The sequence below is a fragment of the Somniosus microcephalus genome, chromosome 5 (genome assembly GCF_052327205.1).
Source record: "Somniosus microcephalus isolate GS21.2 chromosome 5, FLI_Smic_1.0, whole genome shotgun sequence".
Classification (NCBI taxonomy): Eukaryota; Metazoa; Chordata; class Chondrichthyes; order Squaliformes; family Somniosidae; genus Somniosus; species Somniosus microcephalus.
Genome location: NC_140991.1, coordinates 148287096 through 148295017, shown reverse-complemented (window position 1 = coordinate 148295017; position 7922 = coordinate 148287096). Strand labels below are relative to the sequence as shown.

Below are 7922 nucleotides of genomic sequence, written 5' to 3'. Positions count from 1 at the left end.
CCAATCTACCATGGCCAACTTGTCCCTCATACCCTTGTAGTTTCCTCTGTTTAGATTGAAGACCTTAGTTTCAGATTGGACTACATCACTCTCAAACTTAATGTAAAATTCAATCATATTTTGGTCACTTGTCCCTAAAGGCCCCTTTACCACAAGATTATTGATTAGGCCTTTCTCATTACACAGTACCAGATCCAGAATAGCCTGTTCCCTGGTTGGTTCCTCCATATACTGATCCAGGAAACCATCTCGCATGCATTCCAAGAATTCGTCCTCCACACCATTAGTGGTAATTTGATTTGCCCAGTCAATAATTAGATTACAGTCCCCCATGATTACCGTATTGCCCTTGTTACATGCACTTCTAATTTTTTGGTTGATACTGTGCCCTACATTACCACTGCTGTATGGTGGCCTATACACAACTCCCACCAATGTTTCCTGCCCTTTGCTGTTTCTTAGCTCCACCCAAACTGATTCCAGTTCTACATCACAATCTGCCGAGCCAAGATCTTTTATCTCTACCGTACTGATCTCATCCCTTATTAACAGCGCTGTGCCACCTCCTTTTCCTTTTTGTCTGTCCTTCCTAAATGTTGAGTACCCTGGAACATTCAGTTCCCAGCTGTGGTTACCCTGCAACCATGTCTCTGTAATGGCAAATACATCATGCCCATTTACTTCTATTTGTGCCTTGTTTCCCCCCTTCCCCCATAATGTGTTCTGAGCACCAAAACACAGCCAAAATTCAGCCGCTATACTCCTGTCCACTGGATCTCAGTACTCGGTTCCCTCTGCTTTGCTACCTCCCTCCCTGCTCTCAAAAGCTCTCAAAATCCTTCGACTGTGCCTTTGATTTCCATTCTAGCCACTCCTTTTTGTTTCTTTACCCCCCATATCCGTCCCCTCCTATTGCAAAGTGCTCTGAGGCTTATTTTTGCATGTGGGGCTGCTGTACAAGTAACAGTGCAAGTTGCTGTTACTTATGAATTTAATCATTCATCTATATACTAGCACCATAATATGGGGTACAGTAGCATAGTGGTTAGTAATCCAGAGGCCTGGACTAATGATCCAGAGACGTGAGTTCAAATCCCACCATGGCAGCTGGGGAATTTAAATTCAGTTAATTAAATAAATAAAATGGTGACCATGAAACTACCAGATTGTTGTAAAACACATCTGATTCACTCATGTCCTTTAGGGAAGGAAATCTGTTGTCCTTACATGGTGTGGCCTATATGTGACTCCAGACCCACAGCAATGTGGTTGACTCTTAACTGCCCGAGCAAGGCACTCAGTTGTACCAAACTGCTACTGCAGCTGTGGTTCAAGAAGGCAGCTCACCATCACCTCCTGAAGGGCAAGTAGGGATGGGCAATAAGTGCTGGCCTTGCCAGTGATGCCCACATCCTGTGAATGAATTTTTAAAAATAATCAGGGACATAATTTAAATATGTGTATATATATCTAAAACTTCCCAGAACGATTTGGAGAGGCTTGTGAGGGAGCCGCGGTTGCTGTGGAACCTTGGGAGCTGAGTGACAGGTTGCTGGAATGCTACGTGTTCTCTGGGCATTGTTGACGCGCGCACACGTCAGAGACACACCTGAGCGGCGCGCGGGCAGCTTCCAGTCTGCGGCTGCTGGATCCTCCTGGCTCTGCAACATCGTGAGCATAGGTACCGGCAGCATCGCGCACGGCAACCCTCCTTTCATCTGGTAGGTGGGAATCATCCCTTCTAACCAATTGAAATATTGTTGCTAAGCGGACGTTTAATAAATTATTTAAAGCACAGTGCAAAAAGAAATGGATTGACGATTTTTTTTCATGTTGGCGGCGAGAGCATCAGCAGAGAACGCTGAATGAGGTATCAACTCTCGTCTTCAGAATTGGTTTAATGTCGGCTCCAGTTTACAGGTTCCGTGGCTTTGTAATCTGTCGCTTATTTTTGTGGTTTTGATCTAAACTGAGCGGCCGGTGATCTTCCATATGGAAAGATGGCCTAGAAGGATGCGAGGGAAGTGCTGAATTGTATGGTAGCCGGCAGTGTATCCTTCGGGTGTCATGTTTTCCAATACCCGGTTATTCTTCAAGATGGCAGAAGCTCGTAGTCTTTTCTGTGCGATCTCTTGTATTTACTATATCATCCCCAGCCAGTTTAGGAAGTATTTGGTAAGGTATTAAAACACCGATAAGAATATATTGTGCATCACTTGAGAATTTGCTGTCGTGTGAAATGGGCGTGATGCAAAAACAAAGCCAGTTATCGCCTTTGAATAAAGGTCTTTGTAAAAAAAAAGTTTGGAAACATTTTTTTTTCCTTGGGAAGGGAAATGAACTGTTATTTTTGTCATGGCTGTCATGCACAAATGACACAGTAATGGATTTGTAAACAAAAATTGTTAAACCCTTATACAAAAGCAAAATAACAACACCTTTAATTTGGAGGAAGTGAGTGGACCCGCATGGGCCCTAGGTAAGCCTGTCTTTTCGTGGGATATGTGGAACATTGTTTGTTCCAGTCCTACTCAGGTCCCCTCCCTCACCTCTTTTTCCAGTACATTGATGACTATTGGTGCCGTTTCCTGCTCTCGCCCTGAAGTAGAAAATTTCATTCACTTTGCTTCCAATTTCCACCCTTCCCTCACCTTAACATGGTCCATCTCCGACTCTTCCCTTCCCTACTTCGGCTTCTTTGTCTCCATTTCTGGGGATAGGCTGTTGACAAACATTTACTATAAGCCCACTGACTTCCACAGTTACTTGGACTACACTTCCACCCCGCTTCCTGTAAAAGACCATTCTTCCAGTTTCTCCGTCTCCGCCGCATTTGCTCTGACGATGCCACCTTCCATACTAGTGCTTCCGATATGTCTTCCTTTTTCCTCAACCGAGGATTACCGTCGACCATGGTTGATACAGCCCTTGACCGTGTCTGTTCTATTTTCTGCATTTCTGCTGTTGCCCCTTCCCCTCCCTCCAGAACCACAATAGCATTCCCCTTATCCTCACCTTTCACCCCACCAGCCTCCACATTCCCCAGATCATCATCCGCCATTTCCATCTAGCATGATCCCGTCACCAAACACATCTTCCCCTTCCCGCCCCTTTCAGCATTCCGAAGGGACTGCTCCCTCCGCAGCACCCTGGTCCACTCCTCTATCACCCACAATTCCCCTTCCCCTTCCCACGACACCTTCCCGTACAAGCACAGGAGATGCAACACCTGCCCTTTTACCTCCTCCCTTCCCACTGTCCTGGGCCTCAAACACTCCTTCCAGGTGAAACAGTGATTTACTTGTACTTCTTGCAATTTAGTATACTGTATTCGCTGCTCATGATGCGGTCTCCTCTACATTGGGGAGACCAAACGCAGAGTGGGTGACTGCTTTGCGGAACACCTCCATTCAGTCCGTAAGCCTGACCCCGAGCTTCCGGTCGTCTGTCACTTTAATTCTCCGCTCCACTCCCACTCTGACCTCTCTGTACTCAGCCTCTTAAACTGTTCCAATGAAGCTCAGCGTAAGCTTGAGGAACAGCAGCTCATCTTTCGATTAGGCCCTTTACAGCCTTCTGGACTCAACATCGAGTTCAACAATTTCAGACCATAACCTCGGCCCCTATTTTTAAAATTTTTTTCCTTTTTCTTTTTCTCTCATGGCAGCTGTTGATGATTTTGCTATTGCCGTTTACACCTCATCTAGAGTCATCTTTTGTTTCTTACCTTGTCCCATTACCATCTCCTTTTGCCTTGTACCATCATTCCTTTTGTCTTTTAATCTCTCCTGCCTTCCATCCTATCACAGACCTTCCCTTTTGTTCTTTCCTCCCCTCCCCCCTCTCCCTGCCCCTACACTGGTTTAAAAATCTGTTACATCTCAAACTTTTTCCAGTTCTGACGAAAGATCATCGACCTAAAACGTTAATTCTGTTTCTCTCTCTACAGATGCTGCCTGACCTGCTGAGTATTTCCAGCATTTTCTGTTTTTATTATTGTTAAACCCTTATTGGGGAAGGTAGCATCTTTTTAAAAATGAATATGGTGTATAGAAACATAAAAATGCCTATAAAGATTTCTGTTCCTATTTATAAAATTATTGCAGCCTAATTGTGTCATTTCTGTATTGGGAATATGCAAAATTACTGGTGTTTTATTTAAAAAAAAAACAAACAATTTCTACATGTCTTCATTTTCAGAATTGGATATTGGACAAAATATAACAGATATATTTCTGACCTATGGTGTAATATCCTACAAACTGATCAATAGTCTACTCTAATGGAAATCAACTTCTTGGTTTCAATTGCAGTGTGCATGTGTGTGTGTGTGTTTGACTTGCATTTGGAATATATGGATACGAAATTGGCTAAGTGATAGGAACCAAAGAGTAGTGGTGAACGGTTGTTTATTGGACTGGAGGAAGGTATACAGTGCTGTTCCCCAGGGGTCAGTACTAGGACCACTGCTTTTATTGATATATATTAATAAATTAGACTTCAGTGTACAGGGCACAATTTCAAAATTTGCAGATGACACAAAACTTGGAAGTATAGTGAACAGTGAGGAGGATATTGATAGACTTCAAGAAGACATAGACAGGCTGGTGGAATGGACACGTGGCAGATGAAATTTAATGCAGAAAAGTGCGAAGTGATGCATTTTGGTAGGAAGAACGAGGAGAGGAAATATAAACTAAAGGGTACAATTCTGAAGGGGGTATATGAAAAGAGAGACCTGGGGGGTATATGTGCACAAATCATTGAAGGTGGCAGGGCAGGTTGCGAGAGCAGTTTAAAAAGCATACAGGATCCTGGGCTTCTTAAATAAAGGCATAGAGTACAAAAGTAAGGAAGTTATGATGAACCTTTATAAAACACTGGTTCGGCCTCAACTGGAGTATTGTGTCCAATTCTGGGCACCGCACTTTTGGGCTGGATTTTGCGGGGGTCAATGGGCATGATTGGTGGTGGGTTGGGTGTTTTTTTCCCCTCAGTGGGTCGGAACCCTGCTATGAACCCACCGCCACGCGCCTTTACCAAATGTCGGGTCTGTCAGCGCTGAGCAGGCCCGTCACGCAGCGGCGGGGGAGGCAATTAAAATCATGAGTGGCTTGTTTACAGCTACTTATTTTTTTTCCCCAACTTTGGATTTGACAGGTTGCCCACTGGTTTCCTGCTGTGCCTAGACCTCATCTGTGAAGCTGAGGCGGGATGACAGTGGCCATTGAATCAACTGATGAGTTGACCGTTTCAAATGTCATGTCAAAGCTCCCAGCTGATTGAGACATGTTCCCTTAACCACTAGCTTCTCTAAACTGCATTTCCACTGCAGATTCAGGATGCTGCAAGTCTTTAGACAAGTCTCCAATTTGTTTATGGTCCCTACAAAAAGAGTACACAAATCTCCATCCAGTCTGACCTCATTACCTCTCCCACCATTGACAGATTGATTCTGTCATCTCTACTTCACCTGCCATCTATTCCATCAGCATCGGTGCCCTTGAAACTCTCTCACCTTGGTCCTCAAAATCCCACCATGATCAGCCCCAACACCAGTATCACCAACAACAACACCAACCTTCTCCGCAATCAACTGATGCTGCACAAGACACACGGCATGAGCACCTGACCACATTGCTGCCAGGGGTGGCCTCACCATGGCCAAATTTACTTCACTTAACCCTGGCTGCCACATGATGTGCCAGGTTGGCACCACCCCACACCAACACCATAAAGCATCCCTACAATGCCACTCCTTTCACACGCATCACCATTGTGGGGGGTACCGTTAAATCACAACATTCACTGCACCTCACTAAGCCACTTGCAAAGGTGCACACAAATCTGTCCAAGAACGCATAGTGTTGAAAATAAAGTTTTCAATGTTTGACACCACATTCACAGAAACTTTACATGAACATTGCATAAGACACTCAAGTGCCTGCCCTTGTGTGTTCTTCATTGGTATGATTGCACTAGGATGAGGGTGAGTGTGGGGTGTCTTGTGAGATGGGAATGTGATAATGTAGATCGAGAGGGATGGGTGGAGATGCAAGGTAAGTAGGTAAGTTGGTGTGAGTAAGGATGTGCAGGAGTAGGTTAGGAAAGGCAGAGTGATGGGGATGTGATGAGAGGCACAGCAGGGTGAGGTTGAGTGTGGCTTTGTACTAATGTTTCGTTATCTACTGAGATCATTTTGAAACGTTTGCGCCACTGCACCCAGGTCCTCCTGACCACATCTCTGCTTGTGCCCTCCTGTGCAATGTGCAACCAGGCTGTGTTGATCTCCTGGGGAGGTCTCTTCCGCCTATGGGAAGGGAAGAGGACCTCCTTGTGTGCTGTAACTACCTCCATAAGCATATGGAGGGTGTCATGGGAGAGCCTGGGCGCAGCCCTGCACCTCTGTGCAGTGCTTGTCAGTGTTTGCAGCACCTCAATGCTGTAGAACACTGACAGCACAAATGTCAAAATAAATTTGGACTTGATCCCTTTTAGGAAACCGGCTGATGACGTATCATCAAATGATGTCACCAGACCTGCTTCCTCTAATTGGCCAGGAAACGTGCTGGGCGGGCTTAACAAGCCCAATCTCGGGAAAGTCATTTCAGAGGCTGGGTTGGAGACCGCAGCGGGTCGGGACCCGCCACCGACGGAGGTTCATAAAATCGCGGCCATTGTGTCCAATTCTGGGCACCACACTTTAGGAAGGATGTGAAGGCCTTAGAGAGGGTGCAGAAAAGATTTACAAGAATGGTTCCAGGGATGAGGGACTTTAGTTACGTGGATAGACTAGAGAAGGTTGAGAAGAGATTTGATAGAAGCATTCAAAATCATGAGGGGTCTAGACAGAGTAGATAGAGAGAAACTGTTCCCATTGGCGGAAGGGTCGCGAACCAGAGGACACAGATTTAAGGTGATTGGCAGAAGATCCAAAGGCGACATAAGGGAAAAACTTTTTTACGCAGCGAGAGATTATGATCTGGAAGGCACTGCCTGAAAGGGTGGTGGAGGCAGACTCAATCGTGGCTTTCAAAAGGGAATTGGATAAGTACCTGAAGGGGAAAAAAATTGCAGGGCTCCGGGGATAGGGTGGGGGAGCGGGACTCGCTGAAGTGCGCTTGCATAGAGCTGGGACGGGCTGAATGGTTACAGCACAGAAGCAGGCCATTCTATGATTCTATAATCCACCTATAATAGGAAATGCATGCAGACATAACATTTTTATCAACCTTTTCCACTATAAATTCCTGTAGCACCACCGCTGATGAGAGGGAATTGTAATTAAAGTGTGACAAGTTTATGTAGCTTTCATTATAAATATGAACAAAGAAATTGATAATGGAATTATAAAAAATAAGGACAGAATGCATGACTTTAAAATTGGGACTGAATAACATATGTGTGCCCATGTCCAATTTCCCCTGTCTCTAATCCCACCTTACCTGAAGAAGACATTTGGTCTTGACTTCCCACGTGCAATGCCTCAGGAGATCAACTCGTATATTATTAAATGTTTTGTGTAAGGCACACACTTCCTGTCTACAAGACTTTATTGTCAGAACTTTTCAGTTATGCTTTCATGTCAACATAAAATTCTATGTGAACATCTATAATGGGAATTTATTTGGAGCCTTCCTATATAAACACTTATCTGTCACCGTTGCTGCTGGCCTTCCAACACTTCAAGCTGCCATTGTCACCCAGCTGGGCCTGACATTTTGTCCTGTCTGCTCTGTTTCCCCTGAAAAATATTAAAGCAAAATCACTTCCCACTCTGGTTTTCTCCCTGCTCTGCCCCTAATAAATTCAATGTAATTTTTTAAATGGGCCTTGCTGCTACCTCTGTCTGGCTCTTCCATTAGCGTCCAATCCTTGAATTTTATTAAATTGCCCACAGTAGATCTTAAGTTGTGAACGCG

The 7922-nt window shown here is 44.8% G+C and overlaps 1 protein-coding gene across 5 annotated transcripts in view; it reads left to right on the top strand.

Moving 5' to 3' along the window:
* The first annotated feature begins 1510 nt into the window (after nucleotides 1-1510).
* Nucleotides 1511-7922, top strand: part of ica1 (islet cell autoantigen 1) — a 322738-nt gene continuing 316326 nt past the window's right edge. For 3 of the 5 annotated variants that reach the window (XM_085988367.1, XM_085988366.1, XM_085988363.1), the window contains exon 1: nucleotides 1511-1721. The gene's annotated coding sequence lies outside the window, so the exon portion shown is untranslated. The other 2 variants (XM_085988368.1, XM_085988364.1) reach the window with 1 other exon arrangement.